Source organism: Sinohyriopsis cumingii, chromosome 15 (genome assembly GCF_028554795.1).
Source record: "Sinohyriopsis cumingii isolate HCF-2022 chromosome 15, ASM2855479v2, whole genome shotgun sequence".
Classification (NCBI taxonomy): Eukaryota; Metazoa; Mollusca; class Bivalvia; order Unionida; family Unionidae; genus Sinohyriopsis; species Sinohyriopsis cumingii.
Genome location: NC_142975.1, coordinates 30,838,013 through 30,849,725, shown reverse-complemented (window position 1 = coordinate 30,849,725; position 11,713 = coordinate 30,838,013). Strand labels below are relative to the sequence as shown.

Sequence of the window (11,713 nt, the reverse complement as noted above, 5' to 3'; positions counted from 1 at the left end):
ATATTATTACTCATTCACCACAGCCCTTAACCATTTTAGTTGTTTCATATGAGGCCAAATTTCGCCGCTCTTGAGTTTCATATAAGTTAATGATTATTACCTGGTTATTTTGAGCGTGTATTTTTATTGCCTGGATTTCCAGATTGTTGGGTGGTCTAATATCTGGTATATTATGAAATTTCCGAGGTGATTACATCTCTAACAAAGACTGCAATCCCAACTCTTACGATAGGAGATCGGTGATTCGGGTATTTTGTGCTGTATTTACGATGTTTGGAAAATGTGGGATGTCATTAAGGTGGGTTTCCTTAATGCATATCACATCCGGTTTTCTGACTAGTTCAGTTAGTTTGTTATTTAGCAGGTCAGCGTGGGCCCTTAGGCTTCGCGTGTTCCATTGGTTAGTTAGTTTTGGCCGTCACCCCTGTCCTGTGCCATCCCTTCAAGCTGACTCCAGGTGTAACCCGTCTTAGTGATGTCCGTCTCAAGGTCGCGTCGCCAGGTGTTTCTTGGTCGTCTCCTTCTCCGCTTGCCTCGAGGGTTCCATTTCAATGCCTGTCTGGTAATGTTGGTTGGCGGCTTACGTAGGATGTATCCTATCCAACCCTACCTTCTTTTCTTGATCTCGTCCTCTACCGGAAGCTGGGAGGTTCTCTGCCACAGGTTGGTGTTGCTGATGGTGTCTGGCCAGCTGAACAGTTTGATTTTGGTAGTTAAGGGAATTTCTTTGGAGCTCCAGATGTTCTTGAGCTGTATGAAAGCTGCTCTCGCCTTTCCGATCCTTGCCTTGACATCTGCTTCTGTGCCAACCTGCTGGTTGATAATGCTGCCCAGGTACGTGAAGGACTCCACCTTCTTCAGGGGACTTCCCTGCAGTGTGATTGGGTTGTTACTGGTATAATTGATCTTGAGGATCTTGGTCTTGTCTTTGTGGATAATGAGGCCAACCTATGCTGATGTGGCTGCCAGTACGTCAGTCTTGTCCTGCATTTGCTGCTGACTATGGGACAAGAGTGCTAGGGCATCGGCAAAGTCCAGGTCTTCAAGTTGACTCCACTATATTCACTGGATCCCATTTCTCCGCCCATTGGTGGACGTCTTCATACATCCAGTCGATGGCGAGACGGAAGAGAAACGGCGACAGCAAGCAGCCTTGCCTCACGCCAGTCTGCACATGGAAGATGTCTGTGTGCTGTCCTGCATGAATGACTCTGCAGGACATTCCGTTGTAAGTGTTCTTGATCAGGTCCACGCTGTCGAATGCCTTCTCATAATCGACAAAGTTAATGTAAAGTGAAGAATTCCACTCCAGAGATTTCTCGACTATGATGCGAAGAGTAGCTATTTGGTCTGTACACGATCTGTTCTGCCGGAAACCCACTTGCTTATCTCGTACGTGTGGGTCAACGGCCTCCTTCATCCTCTCCAAGAGGACCCGGTTGAAGACTTTCCTTGGTACTGATAAGAGTGTGATTCCTCTGTAGTTGGAGCAGTTGCTGAGGTCGTCTTTCTTTGGGATCTTGATGAGGTGTCCCTCCTTCCAGTCAGTCGGTATTTCTTCTTCCTCCCAGATCTTCTCAAAGAGGTGGTATAGCATTTCCACTAAAGCATCTAAGTCTGCTCTGAGGGCTTCTGCTGGGATACCATCAAGTCCAGCTGCCTTGTCGTTCTTCAGCTGGGTGATGGCTTTCCTGGTGTCGTCTCTGGTGGAATTGTCACAGCTTATGGGGAGATCTGCGTTGGCTGAGTGGATATTTGGGGGATTTAGTGGGGCTGGCCCATTCAACAGTTCTTCAAAATGTTCTGCCCATCTCTTAATTTGGTGTTCTGTACTTGCTATGGTCTTTCCCTGCTTATCCTTTACGGGTCTCTCAGTTTTGCTGTACTTGCCAGACATCTTCTTGGTGGTGTCATACAGCTTCTTCATGTTTCCACTTCTTGTCGCTTCTTCTGCCTCTGCTTCAACATAGTTTCTCTTGTCTATCTTGATGCTTCTTTTCACTTCTCTGTGGGCGTCAGTATACTCTTTTTGTACCTTTAATTTTTTAGTTCTTGTCCTACTGGTATTTACTGCTGCTTTTTTCTGTTTACGCTCCTGGATTTTGCGCAATATTACGGCTGAAATTCATTCTTTCTGCAGGTGTTTCATGGGGCCTAGTACTTCTTGGCATGTTGATTTTATTGCCTCTTTAACTTTCTACCATCTGTTGTTTGCATTGTCTTTCTCATCTTCAAGAGGCTTTTGTAGCACTTGGTATTTGTTGTTAAGCGTCGGTCTGTATTCTTCTTTGGTTTTTGCATCTTTCAACAGGCTGAGGTTATACTTTGTTTTCTTCTGTTTTGTGCCCATCCAGTTCTTCTTCAGCTTAAGTTTCAGCCTTGCGACAACTAAGTGGTGGTCAGATGCCACATCTGCTCCCCTCTTCACCTTCACATCTTGCAGGGATCTTCTGAATTTCTTGGCTATGCAGATGTGGTCAATCTGATTTTCTGTCACATGATCTGGTGATATCCATGTGTTCTTGTGGGGAAAGATGGTACCCCCAATGACCGGGTTGTTCAGTGCACAAAGGTCTGCGAATCTCTCTCCATTTTAGTTCAACTCGCCCAGGCCTTGGATCTCCATGGCTTGTTCATACCCTGTGTTGTCTGATCCAGCTTTGGCAATGAAGTCACCACTGAGGATGTTGATGTCTTTGTCTGGGAAGTTCTTTACTATATTCTGTAGTCTGTTGTAAAACTGGTCCTTATCTTTTTCTTCACCGTCATTTGTTGGAGCGCAGCAGTGTATGGCGTTCATCATTATTTTCTCCTTCTTGGTCCTAAACGTTGCCGTGAGGATTCTGGGCCCATGTGGTTCCCATCCTATCAGTGCATTATATGCTTGCTTTGACAGCAAAAGCCCCATCCCCTATGTATGAGGCGCATTATCTTCCTCATGTCCTGAATTCAGTAGCATCTCTCCTGTCATCAGTCTTCTTTGCCCAGATTGAGTCCATCTTGTCTCACTAATGCCCAGTAGGGACAGGTTGTAGTTCCTCATCTCTGTTGTTACCTGTGTTGTTTTTCCTGCCTCATGCATTGTCCTCACATCCCATGTTGCGATGTTAATTCTCCTGTTTGATAGAAGGGTGGTCTGCTCTATGGCTTCCGCGGGAACGCGGCTTTCACAACATTGCATCATAAATCTTCCAAAAGAAGACCCTTCCTCCCTGAGGCTTTCAGTTTCTGGTTTTTCTTCTGTTGCGTTTTTGTAGCAAGTTGGGTTTTACAGGGTCGGGTTGCTAGCCCCACGCCCAACCCTCCTCCTTTTACACCCGGGCTTGGGACCGGCAATGGCGGAGTCGTGTTCCATTGCCATATTACTAATTCTTCTCGAGTTTTCATTTCTGATTCGACTTTATTTGTATTTATTTAATTTATTATTATTTTCTAATATATCATTTACTCTACGTGGGGGTTTGATTTATTTTATTTTAATTTTGTTATTCGGGATTTTGATTTGGCATGTATGTAAGTTATTCTCAAGGAGGTCATATGTTCAAATGTTAGGGCTTCTCTAATAGCTCTGGGACATTCTGGGTGGTTTATTTTGTGCTTGCCATTGCAATTTGCACAGCCCTGATGCGTGGCCCTGCATGATTTCCGATTTGGTTTGTGAAGGCCACATTGGTTGCACTGGAATAGATTTTCGTAGGTTTTAGAGTAGTGACCTCAATTTTACAATTTCCACAGAAGCGGGGTTTATTTTTAAATGGGTTGATTTTGATGGGTTCGACCCTTTCGGCTATCTGGATGGCAATACGAATAGTACCATTCACAAAGCTTGTTGTTTTTCACTCTTTTCTGTTACTTATTTTAAGAACATAGACTGGTAACACATTGCGGAAGAGTTCAAGTACAATAACTATGGGTAATAGAAGACATTGTATTTGGGAACGCTTGCAGTTAATACTGCTCGTATTCGAAGTGATAACACAACTATTACCGCTTCTGCTGCTGTAGCAATTATTCTTCCAAAAAGATAATGACTTAAATTTGGATTTGTGCGGTTTCCTGTAGTCTTTGCAAGAATTTTGCCGGTAGTGGTACCACCTGCACTTCTTTCTCCATTATTACCAGTCAAGGATGAATTCCCAAAGAAATAGGAGAAACAATTGGGGTGAGATTTGTTTTGCAACGCTAGAAAGAAGTAATTTGTTCAACAACAATAACAACAACAACAACAGCAACAACAAAAGCAAGAAGATGAAGAAAGAGGAAAACTTTGTGAAGAAGGAAGTGAGTGAAAGAAAAATGCTCAGTCTGTTACAAGATATTTTGATGGGGTTAAAACATCGGAGAGAAATGTATCTGACTTCGAAGATTATGAGACTTTCATACTCAACGATTCATAAACCTTCGATTATGAGACTTTCATACTCAACGATTCATAAACCTTCGATGACCACTACTGTGACGCAAGCAGCAGCAGTCACTACTATTACTACAACAGCAGCAGCAGAAGTAGGACTTGGCTGTGGAAACTGTTTAAGACAGTTACAGCCGATGATGCAAAATCGATAAGTTTTTATTTTTTAATATTTATTTTAATTAAAAATACCCAACACCAATGGTCCATTTTCAGGGCCATCTATATCTCTTACAAAAGAGATACTACTGATTGTAAAATCAAATTAAACTTAATTGAAACATCTTCGTTATAAAATGTGTGCGTGTATAATAGTGTGAAGATCTTTTCTATACAACAAAATCAAGACAAAGAGACAAATACGTTGCTTTTGATAAATTCTCATGCATCGAACCACAATGAAATTTCCTAATTTTCGATGTGCAGATTTTCCAGACGGAGAATACGTTCACGTTTATCATTACCAAGATCATGTCATGATATTTTAGGTATCACAGGATTTCGCGCATAGTATTGCGGCAAATGTGACCAAGCTTTTAACAATCGGGAGCAAAAATATTTGTTTAATAGGTGGTTAGCTTTCAGACTTGGTATTCCTGAAGTAAAATAAAGAGCTGATTGTTCTACTTGCAAGCGATGATTCTTCAGTGCAGCCTGTTGAGAACAATATCGCAGGATACAATTTCAACAACAGAGCGAAGAGAAGTCCACCGTTACAGAAACTGTCATCGACGGGCAATTTCGTTTGAAATGCTATTCAGAACATAACACTGAATCTCCAACAGTGATCATGAATGGAGCCAATATCATCTACATTAAAGTGGTAAACATAAATTATCTAGTTATGTCTTTGAGTAGAATACAGTACATAAAACGTTTGGTATAAAAGAATGACCAAATGCTATTTTCTACAAATTTTCAGTACCGATGCTAATCATTACGTCATGCTCAGCCATTTGCCTGACGTTCACCACTACATCCACGACCATAAGCACACAGAACAACGTAAAGCTTTCTACGCTTGGCACGAACTCCACTCTTCAGATCAGTTTGGCTTCAAGAGGAATTGCTGAAATAGCGTCTATTAATGTCGACGTTTTATGACGGTGTTATGGAACATTTCAACAATTATTTCTAGATGACGGAGTTATCGATCCCTTGAAGAAAGCTTCTGCCATTGACAGAACGTGTGAATTAGTTTACCACAAAAAGTTCATCCTCCGGTACAAATTTATCACCAGAGTTTTGTCTCTCTATATGCCGTCGATATTCAGCCAAAGCTTTGCGCTGGCTCCAGTTACTTGTATGAGACACAAGAGAAATTGATACAGCATGTTAGAAACGGCAGAGAAAAGAAAACGGGTTGTTATATTTTGCTTAATAACACTAAACAAAGGTTCTTTCTAACTCTTTAATGGTTTGATCACAACTGACTCAAACAGAGAACACGCGCACAATCATTTCTCACGCTAATGTTATCATAAGGCATATAGGGTTACAACTGAGTGTGGAAAAGACGAACATGAAATCAGACGCCAGATTATTCAACTGTGGTAAATGTTGCAAATTACATGCAAAAGGTGGGCTTCAAACCCATGAAAAAACTTGCTACAAATGTAGAAAACATAATCATTTTCTGAAATGCTGCGAGACAAAACGGGTTCATGGTATGCAAGAACGCTCAGGTGAAGAGAAAGAAATATCTTTTGTAGGAACTTTGACAAAGGCCAACACTGAAATCAGTGGCAAAGAATGCTACGTCACTCTGACTCTTCATGGTACTTATGTCAAATTTAAAACTGATACTGGCTCGCAGGTAAACATCATTCCAAATCACATTTGCGAGACAATACATATTGACAGTGTTGAAGTAAACAAACCAAGACCTATCTCACTAGCCATTATGGTGACAAACTAATTGTCATAGGCAAATGCAAAATTGCTTGAATCAAGAACTTGACTTTTATATTACAAAAACCTACCAACCGCCTGTTCTTGAGTTCCAAGCGTCCCAAGATTTGCAATTAATACAAGTAGTTTGCAGTGTGCACAGGAATAAGAACAATCCTATAGTGAATGAATTTCCCTGTACACTGAAACGTCTCGTATGTCTGAGTAAAAAAAACATGTAGCAATTTATAAAAGTGAGAAACCTGTCATTAATCCACCAAGATAGGTTCCTGCAGATTTACGAGAACCACTTGAATCAACTTTGGAAGAGATGGAACTGAAAAATATAACAACGACAGTAGCTGTACCAACAAAATGGGTCACGTCGTTAGCAATTGTTGAAAATCCTGAATCGGGAAAACTACAAAGTTATCTAGAGCCAACAAATTTGTTCGAGCTAAAAACGAGAGCATTATCAGCGTCCAACAATTGAAGATATAACCACAAGGATGGCTGGAGGTACGTTTTTCTCCAAACTAGATGCCAATTATACTGGCAAATGCCCTTAGATGAGGACAGCCAGTTATAGACAACATTGAACACTACGTTTGATAGATACTACTAACTGAGAATGCCTTTTGGTATTAAATCCGCTCAAGAAGGGTTCGAAAATAGCACAGTGTTTTGATGACCTGTCTGGGTTGGAAACTGATATAAATGACATAATTATTTGGGGACTTAAAAGGAAGATCATGAAGAAAAGCTGAAATAAGTTTTAAAGAGATGCCAGGAAATAAATCTGACACTGAATTTAGAAAAATAACAATCTGGACTAACACAAGTGTGATACGTAGGCACATATTGACATCATCATGTATTAAACCTGACCCATAAACACTGAAAGCAACCACAGAATTGAGCGCTCCGACAAGAAAGGAATTGAAAGATTTCTGGGTACAGTCAACTACATAGCGAAATGTATCCCACATGTGTCTACAGTGACAGAACCAATCAGAGCACTTTTGAAGAGTGACACTGGATTTGTTTGGTGGAACTGCACAGAAAGATGCATTTGAAGAGATCAAACAGATTCTAAGCAAAGAACATGTGTTAAAAGACGCCGATGTCAAGAAGTATATTGTTGTTAGTTGTGATACATCAACATCTGGACTTGGAGAAGTGTTCATGCAGTCAGGAAAAACCATAGCATTTGCATCAAGGTCCTTCACTGATGTAGAAACATGGCATTCAAAGATCGAAAAAGAACTGCTAGCTGTGTTATTTAGTCTTGAAAGATTTAATCAATATACTTATGGTTTCCAAGTACAAGTTGAATGGGAACATAAACCTTTAAAAAATCAATCCTAACGAAACCAATTCCTAGAAGGCAACCTTTGGGTAAATTAGAAATCAAGGAAAGACGACGATCATTTGCAAAAGTCACGCTGAATTGTTTGAGGGGAAAATTGGCAAAGATGGAATACTTGGTGGATACAAGTCGATATCAAATTATCGACGACAGAAAAAAAAAACCTCATTAATCAAGTGGAAATCGAAGATTCGAACTTGGTGTATTACAAGGAAGTCAAAGAATTTGCACAAGCCGACAAATTAGGAAATGTAACCATTCTATCGTACGTGACAGCCAGTTTCACTTTAAAATTGTATTATTATCATGGAACATTTAGGAGATATAATTATTTGCTGTGACACCGATAGTTGGGTGTACACCGATCACCATGGAAGCTGTAAGTATCACCGACGCATCGAATACGAACGTTTAGGAGCTTGTACAGTTCAACGTTCCGAAGACAAGATCACCAAATCGTCAGTCGACCATTGGAAAAAAAGTATATCAGGTCATCTGTCAAAACCAATTGTGACTTTCAGACCACAACATGTTACCTTACTGACCGCCGATCGCCAGTATAAAAATGGAAAGAGATGGAAGAGAGAAAGTTTATGGCGAGTACAAACGCAGACCAAGAAAGATGAATTTCAACAGACTGATGGACCCACGACCGACTCCATAAATGTGGTGGCGCTCACCAGAATATATGTACTTTTGAGAGCGTGACGTAGGTAAGGTGAAGTAGTTCGCATTTAAAACATGCACAGTGGAGAGAATGTTTGCATACCTCTATGCTACATTAATGTAATGTGGATGATATTTCTTTTGGATATTGTACTTTTGGAAATTTTACATGATTTAAGCACACTGCTAACTAAAATGACTGCTCCCTTGTGTTAAATAATCAGTCTGAATTAGTCTAAAGTACACTATACATAGCAGCTATTAAAATAGGGAAAATGAATTTTGCCAGACTAGACAATACCAGCTTCTGAAAGTGCAATGAATGAATTACCAAATATATAAAATGTAAAAAAAGTTATCGGCTCTTTTTTATACAATTTACCTCTAAAGTTCAGGAAGTGAAAATGACCAAGTAGAGCTAGCACGTTTTTGAAAGGTGCACATTTGAAGTAAGGCCAAGCTGTATACTCTTTAACCCATAGTACACCTATCAATCATACACCAAAATAAAGGGAATTCAAGGTTCTTTGCATTATACCTAAGATATACAAGGTCTTTTTTAAATAGCCAGTATAACCAGTGAGGAAAGCCGGGGAAATTCTTTTTCTTTAAAATCCTAAACCCTATGGAAAATACGAAACTGTAGAGCGCCACCTGTTGTGCATTGTGAACAGCGCGATGTCATACCCTGCGACAAGAACAATGTACCACGGCCTTGTATATTCTTTATATAGTTTTTAGTTCGCATGCGCAAGCTTTCATGGTTTTATGTTCATATATGCTAACTTGTTTTACAAATTCTAGTGCGCATGCGCACTAGGTTTGATGGGATAACTCGATTGACACAGCCAAGTTAAACAATAGAAAAAACTCCAGAGACTTAAACATACAGTGGCAATCTTAGATTTAACAACTGACCTGTTTTTCCAATGTTACCTTACCATACATTTAACAACTGACCTGTTTTTCCAATGTTACCTTACCATACATTTAACAACTGACCTGTTTTTCCTATGTTACCTTACCATACATTTAACAACTGACCTGGTTTTCCTATGTTACCTTACCATACATTTAACAACTGACCTGTTTTTCCTGTGTTACCTTACCATACATTTAACAACTGACCTGTTTTTCCTATGTTACCTTACCATACATTTAACACCATAAAGCTACTTTGTGCTCAGGTCCTGTTATAAGCTACGACATACACACTTGACATACATCATTACGTTAGTAGGAATGGGTTGGAAGTGTGTAAAAATATCTCCATATCGACCCATAATGTTAAATTCCCAAAGGTCCTAAAGTGCTTTTCATCATCTAATTCCCACAACAGCCATAGCAACGTCATTTAAAAATGACGCCTAATGTTAAATTCCCCTAATTTTCATTCCAGTCAAGCAATTTTAAATTCCCACAACCCCTCTAGAGTCACCAAATGTAAAACCCATGAACATATTTAACGTTAAATTCACATAACAAACCCAACTGTAATGTTCATTTACCATAAGAGATATACCAGCCCCAATTTAAAAATACCCATAACGGCCATAGTGTCGTCAAATGTAAAATCCATGGACAATTTTAATATTAAATTCCCATAGTGGCTCTATCACAATGGTGGCGTTATATTAAATTTCTAGAGTAGCCATATTGACACGTGTACTTAAACAGTGGCCTTCATAACTACTGGTAACAGCCTGTTCTGTTTTTCATCATTCCTCAGTCATTTTGATTGTGAGATAATTGCAGTTGCAGAAGCCATTCAAAGACACACAGACCAGGCTCGTCTCTCATTTATGTCCAAGTTGCTTAATTTTATCCTCCGGTCAGGCCCGGCTCTAGGATGTGAGAGGCCCACGCCAGCACGCGGGGCCCCAAGGCAGCAAGCGATGATCTGGGCCCCAAGCAGAAACACTGCACTGCGGAAATGATTTCCTGAAAGCGCGGGGCCCAAGGCGGTTGCCTCGTTCGCCTTGCCCTAGGGCCGGGCCTGCCTCCAGTGCTGGTCTCATTGTGAAGGCTGACACAAAAACAAACCCATCCGTTTTCAAACATAACTCAGACTGAATGTAAATCAGATTTCGGATTTAACTTGCAAACATTAGGCTGTTACCATAAACAAGAGTCCCTCGACGTAACTGACGCTCTCCTGAACATTTTTTTTCCCAAGAACTTCAGTATGAGAATTTTTTATTTATTTTAACTGTCGAGGATTGAAACCGTCTCCCATATTCTTCAGCAATAACGTCTATTAGCTGTTGTGGTACACATATTGGATGTCAGCTTGGGACCGTTTTATTTTTGGACAAAGTAGACATCGTTAACAGTCCTTTGGTAAAGATGTGGTAATGGTCATCCATTCAGGGGGATTAGTGAAGTTTTAAGGCAGTCGTCGTGGCAGCCATATTGGATGTACGTCTGGCACTTTTTATTTGGAACTTGGTGAAAATCCCATATCATAATGAGCCGTGAGAGTAGTAACAACAAGGATTTACGATAGTCGTAGCAGCCATACTGGATGTATAACTGACACCGTTTTCATTGAGGGCCAGCAAACCATGTTAATTATGTTGAAATCACCTATGACGGTATGACCTTCTGTTCAGGCATGGTTATGATAACAAAATTTTTTAAGATGGCTGCCATTGGTGACCATATTGGGTGTCAGATCAGTTCTGTTTTTATTAAGGACCAGGTTAGCATCTTTCAGTGTGTGTGTGTGTGTGTGTGTGTGTGTGTGTGATAAATATGAAATTATCCAGCAAGACCAAACCACAACAGATGTCATAACATAATGTCTGGCGCGTTGTCCGTGACAAGATTGGAATTTCAAATATACAGCTATTGATTGACAGCTTGTTGTCGAGAAACGTTCTTTGGTAATTCGTCATTTGAAATGGTAATTCACTATATGCCGCTTTACATGGGGGGGGGGGGGCTTTTTCTTTGCATTTTCACAGCTTGGAACTTTGTTATTAAACAAAGTGCGAAAATCTTAACGCTTCATTGTTCTTGGAATGGAAACCTGATTAGCCCACTTCCGCAACCAGTTTGTACCAAAAAGTGAACATTAGGTACAAGTTTTACATGGCATTTAATTGGAATTGATCAGGTATATACCTAAATAATTAGGTCAATAAAATCCCAATAAAGAGAAACCTATCTCGATGGAGGCTAAATTCACACTGAACCTAGGCGAAATCTTTTCTCGGTCTTTTTGGCAGTATTTAGAGCATTTGGGTTGAAATGTCTTATAGTCAAAACGTTCCTTGTTTACACCTACTTCATACATTTAATCCATCTGCATGTAATGCCAGGAATCTTAAGAATGTAATGTGTATTTACATATTTAATTATTAAATTAATTAATA

The 11,713-nt window shown here is 40.0% G+C and overlaps 1 pseudogene; it reads right to left on the bottom strand.

Moving 5' to 3' along the window:
- Positions 1–405: 405 nt before the first annotated feature.
- Positions 406–3,181, bottom strand: LOC149781492 (uncharacterized; annotated as a pseudogene).
- Between the last annotated feature and the right edge of the window lie 8,532 nt (positions 3,182–11,713).